This window comes from Bidens hawaiensis, unplaced genomic scaffold, assembly GCF_021521415.1.
Source record: "Bidens hawaiensis isolate Kalapana, Puna unplaced genomic scaffold, B.hawaiensis_p1.1 tig00057175_1, whole genome shotgun sequence".
In the NCBI taxonomy this organism is placed as follows: domain Eukaryota; kingdom Viridiplantae; phylum Streptophyta; class Magnoliopsida; order Asterales; family Asteraceae; genus Bidens; species Bidens hawaiensis.
In genome coordinates this window covers 19,418-43,243 of record NW_027506387.1, presented here as the reverse complement: position 1 = coordinate 43,243, position 23,826 = coordinate 19,418, and the positions used below count along the sequence as shown (strand labels likewise).

General features: G+C 39.0%; 1 pseudogene; it reads right to left on the bottom strand.

Moving 5' to 3' along the window:
- Positions 1-1,871: 1,871 nt before the first annotated feature.
- On the bottom strand, positions 1,872-2,692 carry LOC143617714 (18S ribosomal RNA; annotated as a pseudogene).
- Between the last annotated feature and the right edge of the window lie 21,134 nt (positions 2,693-23,826).

Below are 23,826 nucleotides of genomic sequence, written 5' to 3'. Positions count from 1 at the left end.
AAGTATAAACTTAACGAATTAAAATCACGAACTGTTGAGTTTCTGTAACAAATCACTAAGACTATTAACGAATTAGGTGACGAATTAGAGTAATGAACTAGCTACAGTTGATAATGAATCAACTATAGCGAATGAGGTTGTTACAACGGTTGTAACAAACTCTGAAAACTATTGCCACGTGGCAAAAGTTGTTGGAATTAAAGTAATGAAATAGGATGAATTGAGACGGTATTTGTAAATACGTAATTATCATGAATAGATTAACCATTTCTTTATTTCCCGATCTCCTGGGAAAAGAAAGATCTTGTTGTTTCTTCAACAATTTCTGATCTCTAGTGGACCTCTTAGTAGGATTCGAACCCAGATGAAGTTCTGACCATTTGTCAGAGAAAAAAGAACGAACGTATCTTGTAGGATTCCCAATAAATTCTTCGATTTCTTCTTGAAGCATATGATTAAACATCTGCTTCTCACGTTCCGTGAATAGCCAGGACATTGAGGAATATCCAGAAAGGCATTTCGGGAAAATAAAAATATGGAGAAATTGTAAACTAAAGCAAGAAAAACAATTTATTCTTCACGTCCAGGATTACGTCCTGGATCATTGGATAGGAATCCAAAGATGAAGAGAGAAACAAAGAATATTACTACTGTGTAAACGAAAAGTTCATGATCTGGATATGAATAATTCAAATGACTTCTCCCTAGGCCTATTAGTGAACCTTCTCTCCAGGGATTATGAAACTAGAAATATTCTTGTTATTGCTTTGACTCATATTCCCCAAAAAGTGGATCCCGCTCTAATAGCTCCGAATAAATTAAATACGTGCATTAAGATACGAAGGCTTCTTTTTCCACAACAACGAAAGCACTTTTTCACTCTTTCATATACTAGGGGATTTCTAATAATAAGTTAAGTTTCTATTACAATACGAATACGGAATAAAAAGGACAATATGCAGGATGGGTAGAAAGAGTTGTGATACCTGTCTCGATCCAGGGAAACTACAAGATCTAAAAGAATATCCCAATCCTAAGGATCCATAGGATTCATTGTTGATCCAATACAAAAATAGAAACTAGAAATATTCTTGTTATTGCTTCGACTCATATTCCCCAAAAAGTGGATCCCGCTCTAATAGCTCCGAATAAATTAAATACGTGCATTAAGATACGAAGGCTTCTTCTTCCACAACAACGAAAGCACTTTTTCACTCTTTCATATACTAGGGGATTTCACTTGGAAAAGAAAATGTTCCATACTAATAGAAATATACCGGATTAGTAAATTCAACTTGAACTTTTTAAGTCGTTCATAACTGTTTAGTTAAAGTAAGAATTGCTTTTGGTCCAACCATCTAGTTTCCTTTTGCGGGGCGTGGTTCCTTTCTGGATTCATCGATTAGAATCCTATTTTTAGTACATAACTTTTGCTTTTTTTTAACAGGCTATAGCACTTACTCCTGGTAATTATACTGAAGCTCATAATTGGTTGAAGATCACTAGACGTTTCGAATAGAAGATCAAACCTTTTCTTTATTTTAGTTATGATTTAGATTGTTTTAGATATTTCTTTATTTGTTATAATGAATTTTTTGTTGGCCCCATCAGTGAAATAAAATAGATCATTCCTTTGGGAAGAATCAATAAAAGAATTTCTTTATATCCCTTCTAAGCGTTCTGTTTCGTATAGTATATTGTAGGACTAAAGAATACATGGATAGCTTACAAAATATATTTTTTCTTGCCGTTCTTTTTTTCTATATAAAAAGACTATTAAAACTAATCAAAAAAATTAAACCACATGCTCCACCGCTTGTGCGGGCCCTCGTCAATTCCTTTGAGTTTCATTCTTGCGAACGTACTCCCCAGGCGGGATACTTAACGCGTTAGCTACAGCACTGCACGGGTCGATACGCACAACGCCTAGTATCCAACGTTTACGGCTAGGACTACAGGGGTATCTAATCCCATTCGCTCCCCTAGCTTTCGTCTCTCAGTGTCAGTGTCGGCCCAGCAGAGTGCTTTCGTCGTTGGTGTTTTTTCCGATCTCTATGCATTTCACCGCTCCACCAGAAATTCCCTCTGCCCCTACCGTACTCCAGCTTGGTAGTTTCCACCGCCTGTCTAGAGTTGAGCCCTGGGATTTAATGGCGGACTTAAAAAGCCACCTACAGACGCTTTACGCCCAATCATTCCGGATAACGCTTGCATCCTCTGTATTACCGCGGCTGCTGGCACAGAGTTAGCCGATGCTTATTCCCCAGATACCGTCATTGCTTCTTCTCCGGGAAAAGAAGTTCACGACCCGTGGGCCTTCTCCCTCCACGCGGCATTTCTCCATCAGGCTTTCGCCCATTGCGGAAATTTCCCCACTGCTGCCTCCCGTAGGAGTCTGGGCCGTGTCTCAGTCCCAGTGTGGCTGATCATCCTCTCGGACCAGCTACTGGTCATCGCCTTGGTATGCTATTACCTAACCAACTAGCTAATCAGACGCGAGCCCCTCCTCGGGCGGATTCCTCCTTTTGCTCCTCAGCCTACGGGGTATTAGCAGCCGTTTTCAGCTATTGTTCCCCTCCCCAGGGCAGGTGTGACAATCGTCAATTTCAGGTTAACCTCGTTAACTCAACTCCGTCAATTCAAACTTTAAGATTGTTGAATCTTTAACGCACACTTCATTACATTTAAACTAGGGTTTAAATGACGCTTAACACTTACTACATGTGTAGTCTTTCGGGATTTGCACCGAAACGCAAACGAGTTAACGCAAACGATTGACAAATAAACGACAAACGTCAAGACACTAATTATATGATTATTATGTGTTAGGATTATGTGCTATGTGATAATAGTATGGTCATGTAACTTATTGTTCAAGTATGATGGAATGTTCTAGAGAAAAACAACAATTGGAAGTTTAGGGACTAGAATGTAACTTGTTGGCTTATAAATATAACATAAACTCTAAACCCTAACTATTATTATTATTATTAATAACCTCCGATCGGAAATCCCTTCCTCCCTACTCACGGCTGCCGTCCACAATCTTCCACACACACACATCAAATCAAGAGTTTAATCCAAGAACTAGGTGCTAGGAAGGTATACTTGATCATCCCTTACCTCCTTGTTGTGTAATTTTGATGTTTAATGAGTTGTATGCAAACCCTAACTCAGCCGATTCTAGGTGTTATATGATTAATATGATTCTTGATAGTTGGATGATAGATTAATATGATTCTTGATGTTGTTACATGATTCATTGATTGTCTTTGATTTGAATTAGAACACAAACCATAATCTTGTATGTATGGTATGATTGATATGCATGGATAGTAGTTATAGTATCTAGAAGGTTATATGGATGCATGATAGTTCATAGGTTATGGTTATGTTGAGTTTTGATGTGAACAGATTCTGGACAGAATGTATATACGATGTTTAACTGACTGTAACGAAGTGTAAACGTGAAAATTGATTGAGATTGTGGGTACTGCAGTAAACTAGGTTGAGTCTAGTTTCTATAAAGTATAAATTCGTAATTTTTGGATAAGTAGAAGTATACTTTTATGATTTTACAAAAACGTGATGCAAAGCTGAGCTGTAAGACCTGCTGTTAGGTTATATTGTAAATACTATATCTCATGAACTACGAGGCCAATTGGGTTGGTTCCACTTTTGGAAGTTGACTCATTGAGTCAGGAACCAAACCCAAGTGGTCTTGCATTTATTGGATTTTTCGTTTAACGGGAATTGCAAATAATATTCTGTTGTGCATGAATCTGACTGATATAAGTTAGCTGTAATGTTTTGATCATTATGAACAATCTATATGGAATAAAAATAAGATAAAAGATGTTCTGGAAACCTAAGATATGTATGCTTCTGTGGTAATTTTTGGTGAATTAATTGAGACGTTATAATCGGTGAACTAGTACAATCTTTCAAGTAGAAATTCTGTCATAACGAAACTAGCTGCTGAGTTGTATAGGAATGCATGAAATATGGTAGTTTCTATATAATTGTTGTAATTTTGACCAAAATACCCTTGCGGGGAAATAGTTGCTAGTTGATTGCCATGAATTGACCAAATTACCCTTGCGGGAAATATTGGTTAGTTAGTCTTTGTTTGTTGACCAAATTGCCCTTACGGGAATTATTGCTAGTAAGTAGGTTATTAACACATGACACGGAAGTAATTGCTCACTCATATGTCGTATCACGATTGTACTTGTAGAGTCACACACAATACACAAACGAAACATGTTACGTGCATAGGTATTATGTGCCGAGTCTAGAGACTCGTTAAACGTTCCGATACTTAGAAAATCTCCTTGTTGTTTTAGAACGCTAGAGAGTTTTCTACGACGCGCATCACTCGGTGATCTAGATCGGATATTCTTCGCAAACAGTGAGTTCACTTTACCCCACTCTTAAACTGCTTTCAAACGTTTTCACTTGGGGGAGATAACATACTCCGATAAACATATTTTCTGAGATAAACGCATATGAAAGATTTTGTTATAAATTATATATCACTTGTAAAGGCTAAGCGGCATTTGTAACAACTTGAAGTCCCACACATCGGACCGGTTAATATTTGGAATAGCGAGTCACTTTTGGGTAGTACTACTGGGTTTGACAAACCCCACCCGACGTTATAGCTCAACTGGAGGTTGAGTGGGTGTAAATTTGGGCTAACACATACCATGGTCTGGAGGACCTGGTGACGGGCACTTGATAAACAGTCAGCTTCGGTCGCGAACCACTTAGCAATACTTGTTGTATAGATTAGCTACCTATCGATATATAATTTAACATAACACTATCTGGTAATGCAACACTTAAACGTTGTAACATGGTTACACGCTCAAACGTCGTAACGAGGTTACGAAATACTTAAACGTTGTAACATGGTTACACGCTCAAACGTCGTAACGAGGTTACGAAATACTTAAACGTTGTAACGTGGTTACACGCTCAAACGTCGTAACGAGGTTACGCAACATTTAAACGTCGTAACGAGGTTACGCAAAACGCTAAACAATTTATCTTATTTTACTTGTGAACTCACCAACCTTGTGTTGACACTTTTAGTATGTTATTCTCAGGTAGCCGAGGCGGGCGCGCGGTTTAGGAGCATGCATTATTGAAAACACTTTTATTCTGCAAATTTAAACTTAAACAGTTACTTTTGGTTTTTAAGTCGTCCTGCGTGACGCAACTTTTGAATTAAGGTTTTACGCTTCCGCATTTACTTTCATTTAAACGTTTTTCTTTGGTTTGGTTATAACTAATGATTCCGATCCTGCCAGTTCACACCCTCTGACGGTAAAACTCCGTTAGTGGATTTTGAGGGTGTGACAGATTGGTATCAGAGCCATTGGTTATAGCGAACTAGAAGCTGCATGCATACTAGACTATAACCGCGACGACCCATTAGTTATAGAGTTACGCACTACATAGGCTTGTGTAGTCTTTAAATCTTATCTCTTTACCTCCTTCACTCATACGCGCGCATATACACGGCTTACCTGTAGGAATGTCGACGCCACCCTCATCATCATCCGATTCGATGACGCATGCTCACGGGAAGGAACCGTAGTTACCTACTGCCTCGCCACCCCGCGTAGTCCCGGAACTCGAAGCTCCTGCACCAAAGAGGTATCGCCCATCCAGAGGCCTGTATGATAACGACGTTAGCTGGGAATGGTACCCCAACATGATCAGACGTATGGTCTACCGTGAACAAGTTCCCCCATTGCCTCACCCGAACCACCCTGGTTACCCTAACACTTTACCACCCCTAACCGAACCTGTGGAGCGAGTCCTCGCAGCTGTCGTTTCTTGTTTGGAGCGTGATGTGGGTTACATGCGCTACACTAGAGAAAATGTTGCTAGACTGTTTAAAGATGGAACCGAGACTCAAGAGGAGATTGCCCGCATGACAACGGCAATGAAAGAAATGCAAGAGACTAGTGAACAACGAACCAAGGTTATGATGAAAATGCAAGCCGAGATGATAGACTTGCAAGAACAACTCCAAGAAGCAAGGACCCGAACGGAAATAGCGTTAGAACGTTGCGATATCCTACAAACGCAACTCGATCAGAACGCAGCAGAACCTGAGGCCGAGCCCGAGGCAGAGCCTGAAGTAGAACCCGAAGTAGAACCTGAAGAAGATCCCGAAGAGGAGCCTGAGGAAGATCCCGAGGAAGATCCCGAGGAGGAACCCGAAGAAGAACCGGAGGAGGAACCGGCTGAGGAGGAGGCACATTCAGAGGTGTCCTCAGATGACGACATCTAGTGATGATGACACTTAGATGGAGGGGTTGTCTCCATCCAAACTATTATTTTTCTACGATTTTAAGGATTGATTGGAAATACTTTGTAGCGAATACAATGGTTTTAATCAAAAATTTTTATTTAGACTAATATGTGGTTGTGATGTGATTTTTTTTTTTTCTTACCTACCTTTTATTACATGTATGGTGTGTTGTATATGAAAGAAAAATTCATGTTTAACATTTTATACTGTGATTCTAGGAAATGGCCGGAAGAAACGCTGGACGAGGACGAGGTAACATCAGCATGACTGCAGCTGAACTCCAAACCTTGCTGAATGACCATGTTGCTGCCGCTTTAGCTGCACACAATCAGAATCAAACAGGAGGTCCAAATGGAACGTGTACCTTCAAGAACTACTTAGACTGCAAGCCCAGTACGTTTAAGGGCACTGAGGGAGCTATAGGCTTCCTGCGTTGGGCTGAGAAGGCCGAGTCGGCCTTTGAGATGTGTAACTGTCCCCATGCCAATAGGGTCAAGTTTGCTGCTGGGACACTCGAGGATTCCGCCCTCACTTGGTGGAATTCGAACGTCCAGATCCTTGGCTTGGAACTGGCAAACGCGATGAACTGGGAGGAGTTCAAAAACATGATGCGAGAGGAATACTGTCCGAGGGAAGAAATTTCGAAGTTAGAGTCGGAGTTTTGGTCATTGAAAATGGTGGGTTCAGAGATTGAAGCCTACACCACTCGTTCGCACGAGTTGGCAGTGATGTGTCCGCGGATGGTGGATCCGCCGAGCAAAAGAATAGAGATGTACATTGATGGGTTGGCACCACAGATTCAGGGTATGGTGACGTCTTCCAGACCAGCCACGATCCAACAAGCGATCCGTTTGGCTCACAAACTAACGGATCAGGCTGTGACCCAGGGTGCGTTACCACCAAGGGGGTTCGACTGTAAAAGCCCGTGACAACCCGAATAATGACCATGCCAGCAACAGCAACAACAGCAACCCGAACAGCGGGAAAAGAAAGTTTGACAACACCAGATCTTCATCCTCAAACCTCCCACCGCAACACTACCGGAAGCCCGAATTTACTCGGAGTTTCAACACTCAGAATCACAACAACAACAACAACAACGGTAACGGGCAGGTTTCGAGCGGGTATGCTGGGAAACATCCAAAGTGCAATAGGTGCAACTTTCACCATGTTGGGCAGTGTGACCGTGTCAAGTGTCAAAGATGCGGAAAGATAGGTCACCAAGCGAAGGATTGTAGAGTTGACCTTGTGGCGAAGGGTGCTCCTAAGCCACCGATGATGACTAAGGGATGTTATGAATGTGGACAGGAAGGTCATTTCCGGAAGGACTGCCCCAAGCTGAAACAGAACGACAATAACGGGGGTAATGGGAGTGGCAGTAACGGTGGAGGAAATGGCAAAGGAAGAGCGTTTGTGATTGGATCAGGTCAAGCCCGCAGAGATCCGCATGTGGTGTCTGGTAAGTTCCCTGTAAACGATTGTTTTGCTTCTGTTTTGTTTGACACTGGAGCTGATAGGAGTTTTGTGTCAAAGGCCTTTAGCCAACTTTTAAACCTTACTCCAACCCCGTTAGACGCTAAGTTTCCTGTTGAATTAGCTAACGGTAAGACTGTAATAACAACTCATATACTTGCGGGATGTAAGTTGAAATTGTCAGGTCATGTCTTTGACATCGACCTTATTCCTTTTACGCTTAGTAGTTTCGATGTCGTTGTCGGCATGGACTGGTTATCTGAGAACCGAGCGGAGATTATATGTCATGATAAGATCGTCCATATTACCACCCCTTCAGGCGAGATCATTTCGGTCCGAGGCGAGAGAAGCGGCATGACCACCAGCATCATTACCATTATGAAGGCACAGAAGTATTTAAGAAAGGGTCATCCGGCAATTCTGGCGCAGATTGTTGAGAAACTTGTGGAGGAGAAACGAATTGAAGACATTCCGGTTGTGCGAGATTTTCCAGAAGTCTTCCCGGAGGATTTGCCCGGACTCCCTCCTATTCGTCAAGTCGAATTTCAAATCGAGTTGACACCCGGTGCAGCACCCATAGCACGAGCCCCGTATCGGCTCGCACCGGCGGAACTTCAGGAGTTGTCCACCCAGTTGGAGGATTTGTTGGATAAAGGTTTTATCCGACCTAGCTCATCGCCATGGGGAGCCCCTGTCTTGTTTGTCCGAAAGAAAGACGGGACTTTCCGGATGTGCATCGACTACCGGGAATTGAACAAGGTGACGGTCAAGAACCGTTATCCTTTACCCCGAATTGATGATTTGTTCGACCAGCTTCAGGGATCGAGTTACTACTCGAAGATCGATTTACGATCCGGTTATCACCAGCTGAGAGTGCGCGAAGAAGATATTTCAAAGACGGCTTTCAGAACACGGTATGGTCACTACGAGTTTTCGGTTATGCCTTTTGGCCTAACCAACGCACCAGCCGTATTTATGGATCTCATGAATCGAGTATGCAAGGCGTACCTCGACAAGTTCGTGATTGTTTTCATCGATGATATTCTCGTCTACTCCAAGAACGAGACTGACCACGACGAACACTTAAGGATAATTCTGGAACTGCTAAAGAAGGAACAACTGTATGCTAAACTCTCGAAATGTGAATTTTGGCTTCGAGAGGTTCACTTTTTAGGACATGTGATAAACGAGAATGGTATCCATGTCGATCCCGGTAAGGTAGAGGCCATCAAAAACTGGGAAGCACCTAAGACTCCGACTGAGGTGCGACAATTCCTAGGACTGGCCGGCTACTACCGGCGTTTCATCGAGGGATTTTCAAAGATTGCTCAACCCCTAACCGCTTTGACTCACAAGGGCACTAAGTACAACTGGGGTGACGCGCAAGAATCCGCTTTTCAACTGTTGAAAACCAAGCTTTGTAGCGCCCCTATTTTAGCCCTCCCCGAGGGAACGGAAAATTTTGAGGTACACTGTGACGCATCTATACAAGGTCTCGGTTGTGTGCTGATGCAACTTGAGAAAGTTATAGCCTACGCCTCTAGACAACTACGGGTTCACGAGAAGAACTACACGACCCATGATTTGGAACTCGGAGCTGTAGTGTTTGCTCTTAAGATATGGAGGCATTACTTGTACGGTACCAAGTTTACCATTTACACCGACCACAAGAGTCTCCAACATATCTACGATCAGAAAGAGCTGAACATGCGACAGCGTCGTTGGGTCGAGCTGCTTAAAGACTATGATTGTGCCATCAAGTACCACCCTGGCAAGGCCAATGTGGTGGCCGACGCCCTTAGCAGAAAAGAATCAGATAAACCCAGACGGGTGAGAGCATTGCAACTCACGATTCATGCCAGTTTACCCGATCAGATTCGCGATGCGCAACTGGAAGCTTTGAAAGATGATAATCTTCCATCGGAACTCATGCGGGGCATGAGCAAGCAACTTGAAACCAGGTCGGACGGGGTCCGATATTTTGAGAACCGGATTTGGGTTCCACGATACGGAGAGTTGAGAACTCTAGTGATGGACGAAGCTCATAAGTCCCGATATTCTATCCACCCTGGCTCAGATAAAATGTATCATGATTTAAAGAAACTTTACTGGTGGCCGAACATGAAAGCCGACATTGCCACCTACGTGAGCAAATGTTTGACTTGTGCCAGAGTCAAGATAGAATACCAGAAACCATCTGGTCTACTGCAACAGCCGGAACTCCCAATGTGGAAATGGGAACAAATCTCAATGGACTTTATTACGGGTTTGCCTAAAACACCGACGGGATGCGATACCATCTGGGTGATCGTTGACCGGTTAACTAAATCGGCGCACTTCCTAGCGATTAAGGAAACGGACAAAATGGAAAGACTGACTCGTGTCTACATGAAGGAAGTAGTGTCGAGACACGGAGTGCCTGTCTCAATCATTTCCGACCGAGATTCTCGTTTTACCTCACACTTTTGGAAGTCGCTGCAAAGCGCACTGGGCACACGTCTCGATATGAGTACCGCATACCATCCTCAGACAGATGGGCAGAGTGAACGGACTATCCAGACCCTGGAGGATATGTTGCGTGCATGCGTCTTAGACTTCGGAAAAAGTTGGGAACCCCATTTACCCTTGGTAGAGTTTTCGTATAATAACAGCTACCACGCAAGCATTAAGGCAGCGCCGTTTGAAGCGCTGTACGGACGGAAGTGTCGATCACCACTCTGCTGGGCAGAGGTGGGTGATAGCCAAATCACTGGTCCGGAACTGGTACTCGAAACTTCGGAAAAGATTGTTCAAATCCGAAATCGCATGGCAGCAGCACGAGATCGACAAAAGAGTTACGCCGACAAGCGCCGAAAACCTCTCGAATTTCAAGTAAACGATCGAGTGTTACTCAAAGTCTCACCTTGGAAAGGTGTGGTTCGCTTTGGTAAGCGAAACAAACTTAACCCGCGATATGTTGGTCCGTACCGGATAACTGAACGCATTGGTCCAGTGGCGTACCGACTGAACCTACCAGCAGAGCTCGGTGGCGTACATGATGTATTCCACGTATCAAATTTGAAGAAATGCCTATCTGATGAAACCCAAGTAGTCCCTTTGGAGGAACTACAAGTTGATGAACAGTTACGGTTCATTGAGGAACCAGTAGAGGTTTTGGATTGGGAAACCAAAACGCTCAAACACAGCAAAATTCCAATCGTTAAGGTTCGTTGGAACTCGAGACGTGGACCGGAGTTAACGTGGGAACGCGAGGATCAAATGATGAAAAAGTATCCTCACCTTTTTGAAGGGCTAACCAAACACCGGAAACCGCGAAACCCGGCAAACCGTCAAACATCACCGGAGGTATGAACTAAATTTCGGGACGAAATTTCTTTCTACTAGGGGATGATATGACAAACTGAAAATTTTTCTTACTTTTTCAGGCTCTCATCACGACTTGACTCAAATTTTCGGGACGAAAATTCTTTAACATGGGAATGATGTGACAATCGTCAATTTCAGGTTAACCTCGTTAACTCAACTCCGTCAATTCAAACTTTAAGATTGTTGAATCTTTAACGCACACTTCATTACATTTAAACTAGGGTTTAAATGACGCTTAACACTTACTACATGTGTAGTCTTTCGGGATTTGCACCGAAACGCAAACGAGTTAACGCAAACGATTGACAAATAAACGACAAACGTCAAGACACTAATTATATGATTATTATGTGTTAGGATTATGTGCTATGTGATAATAGTATGGTCATGTAACTTATTGTTCAAGTATGATGGAATGTTCTAGAGAAAAACAACAATTGGAAGTTTAGGGACTAGAATGTAACTTGTTGGCTTATAAATATAACATAAACTCTAAACCCTAACTATTATTATTATTATTAATAACCTCCGATCGGAAATCCCTTCCTCCCTACTCACGGCTGCCGTCCACAATCTTCCACACACACACATCAAATCAAGAGTTTAATCCAAGAACTAGGTGCTAGGAAGGTATACTTGATCATCCCTTACCTCCTTGTTGTGTAATTTTGATGTTTAATGAGTTGTATGCAAACCCTAACTCAGCCGATTCTAGGTGTTATATGATTAATATGATTCTTGATAGTTGGATGATAGATTAATATGATTCTTGATGTTGTTACATGATTCATTGATTGTCTTTGATTTGAATTAGAACACAAACCATAATCTTGTATGTATGGTATGATTGATATGCATGGATAGTAGTTATAGTATCTAGAAGGTTATATGGATGCATGATAGTTCATAGGTTATGGTTATGTTGAGTTTTGATGTGAACAGATTCTGGACAGAATGTATATACGATGTTTAACTGACTGTAACGAAGTGTAAACGTGAAAATTGATTGAGATTGTGGGTACTGCAGTAAACTAGGTTGAGTCTAGTTTCTATAAAGTATAAATTCGTAATTTTTGGATAAGTAGAAGTATACTTTTATGATTTTACAAAAACGTGATGCAAAGCTGAGCTGTTAGACCTGCTGTTAGGTTATATTGTAAATACTATATCTCATGAACTACGAGGCCAATTGGGTTGGTTCCACTTTTGGAAGTTGACTCATTGAGTCAGGAACCAAACCCAAGTGGTCTTGCATTTATTGGATTTTTCGTTTAACGGGAATTGCAAATAATATTCTGTTGTGCATGAATCTGACTGATATAAGTTAGCTGTAATGTTTTGATCATTATGAACAATCTATATGGAATAAAAATAAGATAAAAGATGTTCTGGAAACCTAAGATATGTATGCTTCTGTGGTAATTTTTGGTGAATTAATTGAGACGTTATAATCGGTGAACTAGTACAATCTTTCAAGTAGAAATTCTGTCATAACGAAACTAGCTGCTGAGTTGTATAGGAATGCATGAAATATGGTAGTTTCTATATAATTGTTGTAATTTTGACCAAAATACCCTTGCGGGGAAATAGTTGCTAGTTGATTGCCATGAATTGACCAAATTACCCTTGCGGGAAATATTGGTTAGTTAGTCTTTGTTTGTTGACCAAATTGCCCTTACGGGAATTATTGCTAGTAAGTAGGTTATTAACACATGACACGGAAGTAATTGCTCACTCATATGTCGTATCACGATTGTACTTGTAGAGTCACACACAATACACAAACGAAACATGTTACGTGCATAGGTATTATGTGCCGAGTCTAGAGACTCGTTAAACGTTCCGATACTTAGAAAATCTCCTTGTTGTTTTAGAACGCTAGAGAGTTTTCTACGACGCGCATCACTCGGTGATCTAGATCGGATATTCTTCGCAAACAGTGAGTTCACTTTACCCCACTCTTAAACTGCTTTCAAACGTTTTCACTTGGGGGAGATAACATACTCCGATAAACATATTTTCTGAGATAAACGCATATGAAAGATTTTGTTATAAATTATATATCACTTGTAAAGGCTAAGCGGCATTTGTAACAACTTGAAGTCCCACACATCGGACCGGTTAATATTTGGAATAGCGAGTCACTTTTGGGTAGTACTACTGGGTTTGACAAACCCCACCCGACGTTATAGCTCAACTGGAGGTTGAGTGGGTGTAAATTTGGGCTAACACATACCATGGTCTGGAGGACCTGGTGACGGGCACTTGATAAACAGTCAGCTTCGGTCGCGAACCACTTAGCAATACTTGTTGTATAGATTAGCTACCTATCGATATATAATTTAACATAACACTATCTGGTAATGCAACACTTAAACGTTGTAACATGGTTACACGCTCAAACGTCGTAACGAGGTTACGAAATACTTAAACGTTGTAACATGGTTACACGCTCAAACGTCGTAACGAGGTTACGAAATACTTAAACGTTGTAACGTGGTTACACGCTCAAACGTCGTAACGAGGTTACGCAACATTTAAACGTCGTAACGAGGTTACGCAAAACGCTAAAAAATTTATCTTATTTTACTTGTGAACTCACCAACCTTGTGTTGACACTTTTAGTATGTTATTCTCAGGTAGCCGAGGCGGGCGCGCGGTTTAGGAGCATGCATTATTGAAAACACTTTTATTCTGCAAATTTAAACTTAAACAGTTACTTTTGGTTTTTAAGTCGTCCTGCGTGACGCAACTTTTGAATTAAGGTTTTACGCTTCCGCATTTACTTTCATTTAAACGTTTTTCTTTGGTTTGGTTATAACTAATGATTCCGATCCTGCCAGTTCACACCCTCTGACGGTAAAACTCCGTTAGTGGATTTTGAGGGTGTGACAGCAGGTTCTTACGCGTTACTCATCTGTCCGCCACTGGAAACACCACTTCCCGTCCGACTTGCATGTGTTAAGCATACCGCCAGCGTTCATCCTGAGCCAGGATCGAACTCTCCATGAGATTCATAGTTGCGGTCCTTATATATCGTATTAACAATCGAAATATGGTCGAAAGAAAAAATCTCTATTTAATAGGGCTTCTTCCAATACCTATGAATTCCATTGGACCCAGAAATGATACATTGGAAGAATCCCGTATCTCACGAACTGAAAGACACGAGTGAGAAAGTATAGCGAATCAGAATAACGAATTAGTGAACAGTGTTAACGAATTAGCCAGAAATTAACGAATCTTCAAATGCACATGAAGATCTTCAAATCTTCATCTCGATTTTCCAGATTTCTGGAACACAAAGAACACCAAACTAAAACCCAGATTTATAATACTTAATCAATACTACACCAAATCATCCATATAACCTATCAAAACACTCGGAACATTATCGCGAATCCAAATCAACACCTCTCATAATCCAATTAACCTTATCTCAAATCCAATTTGAACCAAACCAACACTCTGTTTTTGGTCAAATCAGATCCAAACCAAAACAACTCAAAACCAATTCAATTTCCAATTCCTTATTACAACACTTTCCCAATACCTTACCAAACACAGATCCAATCCAATCAATCCATAACACAATCAAATTCACACTTAATTTGATCCAAATTCAAATCGAAACCAATAGATACAAAATTTATACCAAAACAGTCCTTAATTAACTAATTAATAACCAAATCAAGAGCAATCGAGCAACCGAAAGCTTTGATACCAATTGTGAAACCCTAGATCGATCTCGGATCTAAGATCTTAATAACAATTATACGGATCTAGCTCATGATGCTATATATTGATTAATATGTTAATGTATTACTATTAGTATTAGTTGTATATATATGTGTATGTATAATATTAGATTGAATACATTAATGAAGCTTGAGAGAGAAATTGAACAGAGGTTCGTTATACTTTAACTCAAAACTTTAACTATCAGTGGAAGACTCCACTATATATAGAAGACGGGTTTAGTTCATTAACATTCCATAATGAACTAGACACCGACTTCGTTACATTACATTAAACGAAATAACTTAACGAAACACCCCCTGATTCGTTAAACATCCTTAACGAATCAGGAGGGAACATAACTTAAGTCTAGTTCGTTAAACATCCTTAATGAACTAGATGACTTCCTTAACGAACTAACTCAATAACTTAATAATTATTACATTAATTAAACGATAAATACAAAACGATAAATACAATCAATGACAAAAATACAATCGAGACGAAAAACCGTGTACTAACAAAATTTTAAAAAAATAAATAAATAAATCATAACTAAAAATTTAATAAAAAAACGAAAAAAAGTAAAAACACAAAATTGTTTCCACCGTCTTTCTTGTTCACATAAAAAAACAAAAAAAACCACAATGGTAAGTGAAAAAAGTCATTTTGTCTTTTTGTTTATCATTGTGTTTTGTGTTTATTTTCGTCATTGATTGTGTCTTTTTTCCTTGACATTGTGTCTTTTTTTCTTTATATTGTTTTATATTACTCAACATTGTTTTATATTTTCTTGACTTTGTGTTATATTATGCGATCTATTGTGTCTTTTTTAGTTATAATTGTGTATTTTGTTCATTTTCGTCATTGTGTCTTTGATCTCACCATTGTGACTTTTCATCAATTTTTTTTATCTTTTTTTTGAACGGGAATGATGGCGGAAACATTTTAGTTTTTTAATTTTTTTCGTTTTTTATTTATATTTTGAGTTATGATTTTTTTATTATTTTTTTGAATTTATTTTCAATGGGTTTTTTATGTGGTCACAAATCCTTCTCACACTTCCCATTTTTGTCTCCCTTTGTATTTTAACTTTACCTTCATAGCTAGCCCCTCAAATTGTGAACAATCTAATCGCATGTATCCTTTATTAATGCACAATTGTCATGTGATTATCCCTTACATACATTAGAGTTGGGAATAGTACTTAATTTACATTTATGAACCATGCAACTTTTCTCTTTGACTTTCCCCTTCCTCTCATGCGAATTAGAAGATCCCTTAAGTTGCACCACAATTAAATCCAAATAAACTTCATCATTCTATGAATTTGGTAGCTCCCTTTATGGCACTGGAGATGGAATTATTGATCTTTATAAAAGACGTTATGTTCGACTAGTCCCGTTTATTATGCTCTACATTCTAATATGTGGTTCTTCAAGCAGTAAGAGCTACGGGGGCGTCATTTCTTCACACATAATCAAGATCCATCATTCCAAGAGTGATTTTAATTGTGTTTGTCTAAATGGCAAAGTTCGATTATAAGGCTAGGACTTAAAGTGGATACTAGATTTATATAGATATAAGAGTTTAGTTAAGATAAAGTAGGGGTAATCAACAAGGCGAACAAAATAAATATATTGAAGATAAAGTCAATTATGATACCAACATAAAAGACGGACTTAACGTTCTATTTGAACTTTGGCTTCGCGTTGGCTATGACCAAAATTCAAATTTTTTGAACATACATAAGGAGTAAGGTTCTACTTGAACTTTGGCTTCGAGTTGGCTACGCCCAAAGTTCAAATATAATTAACGAACGTAAATGAAGTAAGGGCTCATAAACATAACACGTCACCTTTTGGCATAAATGAAATGTCTATGATAATTAGGTCGATAGTTCAGTATGTGTACCATCAAACAATTAACCATTGGGTATTTGACAATACACATAATTGCATTAAATGGTTTCATTAAACTTCAATTTCAAATCAAATGAAATCTCGTTGATTCAATCACTTAATCATTCATTAAAGCTACCATTAAAATTCTAACTTACGCGAAAATTATGCAAAAGTTATGATTTTAAACATAAAGAAGTTTACGTTCAAAATAATAATATTCAAAATAATTGCCATTTTAAGATTGTTTACCGAAAGCTTGTGGCATACGAGAATCAGATAATTCGCGAGTCAAAGATTTGGCTATTCATAATCTTGAGACACGAAAGTTCACTCGATTGAAAGTTAAGCCACAAAGTTTTGTTTATTTAAGCAAAACTAGGCCATTTAAATATTCAGCGAAAGTTACTAAGTTTCACCAACAGATAAATAAATTCCGTTTAAGGCGAAAGTTTTAAATAATGACATGCGAAAATAACGACACCCCAAAGTAATAATAAAACGAAAGTACGTATAGGCGAACTGTGAGCTCAATCGAAACTTAAATTATTCACACGAAACTTAATAATCAATTTCTTCTACCATGAGCTGGGTGCTAAAAAAGAAAAAAAAAAGATATACTGTATATTGAACTAATAAATGTTGCATAAAAAATAAACTAAAAGTAAAGTTTTGTTTCGTGAGGTATAAGTTAGAAGGATACTAAGTTTTCGTCTACAACATGGTTAGTTTCGTTATTTATTTACAGAATCAAACTGACAAATTGACTTATGCGAAAACAACAATTACTTATTCCCCATCAATTCTAATTATGTTCATGTGGACAGAAAATTGATTTCAAGAAATCAAAGTCAAAAAACTAGTTTATTACCAAACTAAGGTGTGGGGAAAATTTATTTACTAAAATAGGGATAGGGTTTTTTTAAAGTATTTACCAACATAAAGACTTATTTAATTTAATAAATTATAAATAAACAAAACAACATTCTCTCATCATTAACCACTTCATCACCACACATCTTCCAAGCCATTGTTTGAACATTCATGAAGAATTATTTGAAGCAAGATGCAAAGTTTGGGTTGATGTAAAAACACTTGCGGGACCGTGGTGATTGGGTTAAACGGAAAGTCAGCAAGAATCGTTTTTATTGCCAGCGTACCTGGTGTGTGCTTGGCGGCGATAATGATTCAGACCACCAGAAAATCGATGGTGGCGAGACAGTGAAGGTAGTTTTAATTCCGATCACATCGGAAAAATCGATGGCGGAGAAGAGGTTTCATAGTTCGGATGGCGAAACTTTTGTTTTAGAGGCCAACCTAAACTGTCGGAGATCAGTGAGGGGTGCTATGGATTTGTAGAGAGCGCCGGAAAAGCGCAGATATGTTTACAATCTGACCTTAAAATCGATGAGAGGGAGGAAGATAGATAAAAATGATGGCCATGGCCGGCGACGACGACGGCGAAATAGATTGAAGTCTAACGGGAAATCCGGCGACCTCCACTCTGGTAAGGGAGGGGTGGGGTTTTAGGGAAGATGATTATGTGTGATTGTGGGACCACAAAAAAGATATTAAAAAAATACTAGAAACAATTAAAATAACGTAATTTGATAAATATTTTTTATTTCACCTAATTTGGTAAATAGTTTTTCCATACTTTTACGTTTTGGTAAAAAAAAACTCAATACACTGTAGCCAATTTACAAGTTCCAAGAAAAACTTTATAAAATCCATAAACGAATAATTATTGGATACATATATTCATGAAGTTTATGTGATTCAATCAATGTTTTAGGACTAACTTTTTAGACGATTCATTATTTCATAGTCATCAAAGCGGCAAAACCAAAATCCGTAAAATTTTATGATAAACCGATTTATTCATGGACAAGAAAACGAATTATCATTAAATCGATCTAATCAACATATGCTCTGATATCACATGTTAATTATATAAGACATAAGTAAAACATGAACCCTAATATGTTCATTCAATCATAAATAAGAAATTAGTTAGACATCATAATAATAGAACTTACTTCTATGAAACAAGACCTTACGCTTTGTTCTTGAGTTTTTTAACCAAGGAAAGAAATAGAAAGGAGAGGGAAGGATAAGAAAGGGAAGGGAAGGAAATGTTTTATAATTAGGTGTATTCTTGAGTTTGAAGGAAATTAGAGGAAAGGAAAGTATAACTATGTTCTTAAGTTGGATGGAAAGAAAAGGAAAATAACACTTTTACAGTTTTACCCTTAAGTTGGATGTTCTTAACTATGTTCTTAGTGGGTAATATTTTAATTTGGTTTTTTATCCTTAGTAATCATCCCGTTTTTGAGAGTATAATATATTGGGAAAAAACATCAACTTAATCCCTCCTAACTCCTCCTACTCATTTCCTTTCCATCCTAAAAAAAAACTCAAGAACACCCATTTTTTAACTATCCTTAGTTTTTCTTTTCTTTCCCTCCTTTAAAAAAACTCAAGAACAGGGCGTTAGAGAAGGAAGATTGTTGAAATATGTCAAATATTATCTTCCCATAATTAACGAAATCAGTTGTAGTTTTAGTGGTGATTATTGTTTCCTTTTATTTCTAGTTTGTATCCTTATAAAAGGGATCTTGGTGTAATCGTTTTAATTGAGAGTGAAATACAGAAATCTTTGATCGTTCTTTTATCATGAAACATGGTATCAGATCCATGATTCATGATTCAGGGAGATTAATTGAGTGCTTAAAATTCCGATACACTTGATCATCAATCGAAAAAATGGGTGATGACAACACAAACAATAGTGTTGTCATATCGGATGACCTAACGATGCAGATTGCAGCCTTGTTAAGAAACGGCCTTAGTGGCCTTGGAACACAACCTATAACATTGAATTGTGAAAACTTATCCATCGGGATAAAGTTGAGTGGAGACAATTCTTCTTTATGGGTTACTCTCATGAAGAAAGGGATTGGTGGGAGGGGAAGAGGTTCTCACCTTACCGGAGAACCGTCACCTCCATCAAAAACAGATCAAAGCTATGCACGCTGGGAGCAAAGCGATCAATGTGTATTCAGATGGTTGATTCAAAATATTGAATCAAATCTTGTTAACAATTTGTCACAATACCCCACTGCTAAAGCCCTTTGGTATGGGCTAGCGATAACATACGGGTCAGGAACTGATTCTCTACAGATCGTAGACCTTCATAAGAAGGCCAATTCATTGAGGCAAGGGAAGGATACGTTGGAAGAATGTTGGAACAAATTACAGAACATCTGGATGGCAATTGACAGAAGGGATCCAAACCAATGAAGGACCCCAGAGATAAACAGATATATAACAAGAAAGTTCAAGAACAGAGATTGTACCAATTATTGATGGCCATAGAAGACAAGCTTGAACACATCAAGAGAGATATATTGAAGCGAGACCCTCTTCCTTCTGTAGAAACCGCGTACGCTGCTATATGAAGGGAAATTACAAGACTTAACATTTTGCAGACAACAACCACTTCCGAGTCGTCTGAAATTGGGTTAGGGCTGGTTGCTCGCGAGCCAACCGGAAGAAGCAAACTCCGATCAGAACCACCAAAGAGGGAGAAGGAGGACAAGTCAAAATTTATTTGTACCAATTGCAACATGAAGAAGCAAACCAAAGAAACGTGATTTAGATTGGTGGGTTATCCGGATTGGTGGGATGAACCAGGATAGCGAGGCAAAGGGGCTACTGCCGTCGGAGGGCAAAACGCCTGCGACACGCTGACGTCATCATCGGTTGTCGATGAAAAACCAACAGTCTCTTCTGCTGGATTTAGAGGAGCGATGATAGGAATGGAATATGTCAAAAAAACAAGTAAATGGATTGGAAGTTACACTCCAAGCCCTTATATTATTAACACTAAATATTTTAAACCTTGTTGCTTTGATATTGAGAAAAATGTGACCACCATACCCAAAGGTTATAAAGCTCGATCTCCTGCTCTCAGTCTTAGAAAAACAACAGACTGGATTGTTGATTGTGGAGCCACTGATACAATGACGTATGATCCGAATGATTTTTTACACTTGGGATCATCATCAAAAACATATATTGAAACTGCGAGTGGAGAACATGTCGAGGTTATAGGTGGAGGTGCCATTTAATTCTCAAGTAACATGAAGCTGAAAAATTGTCTTTATATTCCATCTTTATCCTCAAAGCTTTTGTCCATTAGTCAAGTTACGAAGGAACTAAATTGTGTGGTTTTAATGTATCCAAATTTTTGCATGTTACAGGACATTCTTACGAGGGAGATAATTGGGCGTGGTACTGAGCGAGGAGGTCTTTACTATGTTGATGAGGTGACTCACCAGGGACATGCCATGCTTGCTCATGGAACGGCTGACGGAAAACTTTGGTTATGGCACCTTCGTCTAGGTTATCCTTTGTTTGGTTATCTTAAGATGTTATTTTCGATTCTTTTTTTGAATAACTCTACTAGTATGAAGTGTGAAACTTGTGTTCTTGCTAAAAACCATAGAGTGTCTTTCAATCAAAGTAATACGAGAGTTGATTTTGCGTTCTCATTAGTTCACTCCGATGTTTGGGGTCTTGCCCCGAATTCCAACCAAAATAAAATTTAAATATTTCGTATTATTTGTTGATGATTTTTGCCGTATGACATGGGTGTATTTTATGAAACATAAATCATAAGTGCCAGAGAAATTCTTTATGTTTTATAAAATGATCAAACTCAATTCAATAAAAACATTCAGATTCTTCTCTCCGACAATGGTGGAGAATTTGTAAATCAACCCATGCAAAACTTTATCCAAGAAAATGGTCTCATTCATCAAACTTCATGTTCTAACACACCTCAACAAAATGGTGTTGTGGAAAGAAAAAAACAGAATTTTTCTAGAAAAACTCGGGCAATGATGATTGAATCCCTAGTTCCTAAATCTTTTTGGCCTGAAGCCGTTGCCGTATATGTTTACCTCCTTAACCGTCTTCCTACTCATATTCTAGGACATCAAACTCCTTTAAAGATCCTAGAAAGCAAAGTGACCATCCCATCTGTCTTAACCTTACTACCACGTATTTTTTGGTTGTTTAATATTCATTCACATTCCAAAATCTCATAGAGACAAGTTGGGCCCATGTGCAGAAAAATGAGTTTTTGTTGGATATGGTCCACATCAGATGGGATATCGGTTTTATAATCCGGTCTCTCGTCGCATTCATGTCACCATGGATTGTGACTTCTTAGAGTCAGTTCTACTTCGATAACCAACCTAGAATTCAGGGGGAGAGAGTAAGTGAATCTCTAGATTGGTTGAGTTGTCCTGAGGCTATTCCACAAGAGCAGGTAGATGGAGCCACCGAGTCTTCCCCAACCATCATAGGAGAGGTTGACGAACTAGTCCATTTGACCGGTGAATCGACCTCAGAAGATGTCCAACAAGAGGTAATTGAATCTGATAGTACCACTTTACATGCTACTAATTCATTTCAAGAACCAGAATAATTTGAAGAACCAGAGCCAAAAGAATCAGAAGTTCGTGTATTACCTCCAAGGAAAAATAGAGGAGTCCCACCAAACCGATTCTCCCCAGAACACAAGAAATGTGAATCTAAGTATCCAATTGATGGAGATAGGGGGAAAGTGGGTGAAGTCGCAAAAGCCTTCTTTGTCACTCTCCTTTCAGAAAATATTCCCAGAACTGCTCAAGAAGCAAGCGAGAAACGTGAATGACGAGAGGCTATTAGTACAGAGATGAAAGCCCTCGAAGAAAACAACACATAGGAAAAATGTGTGTTACCAAAAGGCAAGAAACCGGTTGCGTGTAGGTGGGTGTTTACCATCAAATATAAAGTTGATGAACAGTTGCACGATACAAAGCAAGACTCATAGCGAAAGGATATACACAAACATGTGGTATCGACTACTCAGAAACATTTTATACTGTAGCGAAAATTGATACCATCGGGGTGTTATTATATATAGCTACAAATAAAGATTAGCATCTTCATCAGTTTGATGTGAAAAATGCATTTCTCCATGGAGATTTAAAAGAAGAAGTATATATGGAGGCTCCACCTGGTTTCTCGAAAGAATTCTATAAGAGTGAAGTGTGTAGGCTTAAGAAAGCATTGTATGGCTTAAAATAGTCTCCACGGGCATGGTTTGGAAAGTTTACAATAGCTATGAAGAAATATGGGTATAAACAAAGCAATGCTGACCATACTCTATTTTTCAAAAGAAGGGGATGATTAGTCATGTGTTTGATCATTTATGTCCATGACATGATTATTACAGGAAGTGATACAGAAGAAATAGCTCAGTTACGGGAAAATCTTTTTAAAGATATTGAAATGAAAGATCTTGGAGGGCTGAGATATTTCTTAGGGATTGAAGTTCTTCTATCAAAAGAAAGAAACTTTATATCTCAAAAGAAATACATTGTAGATTTGCTGGTTGAGACTGAAATGGTTGATTGCAAGCCTGTTGATACTCCTATGATAGTCAACCATAATCTCAAGATTAATGACGGAGACAAGCCAGCGAACAAAGAAATGTACCAGAGGTTAGTAGGGAAATTAATTTATTTAGCCCATACCAGACCTGATATTGCCTATGTGGTTGGAGTGGTTAGTCAATTTATGCATCAACCACAAAAGGAGCATATGGAAGCAGTCATGAGGATAATCCAATATCTTAAAGGCACTCCTAGTAGGGGCATTGTTTTTAAAAAGGGTGGACATCTAAATGTGGAGGTGTTTACTGATGCAGATTGGGCGAGTAACCTGAATGGAATGAGGTTAACCTCTGGATTTTTTACCTTGCTAGGAGACAACCTAGTCACTTGGAGGAGTAAGAAACAAAAGGTGGTCACATTGTCCAGTGCAGAATCAGAATTCAGAGGAATTGTTAAAGGGATTACAGAGAGTTTATGGCTAAAGAAATTGCTGAAGGAAATTGGTTTTCCTATAAAACTTCCAACTCGGCTGTTCTGTGATAATACGACTGCCATATGCATTTCAGAGAAT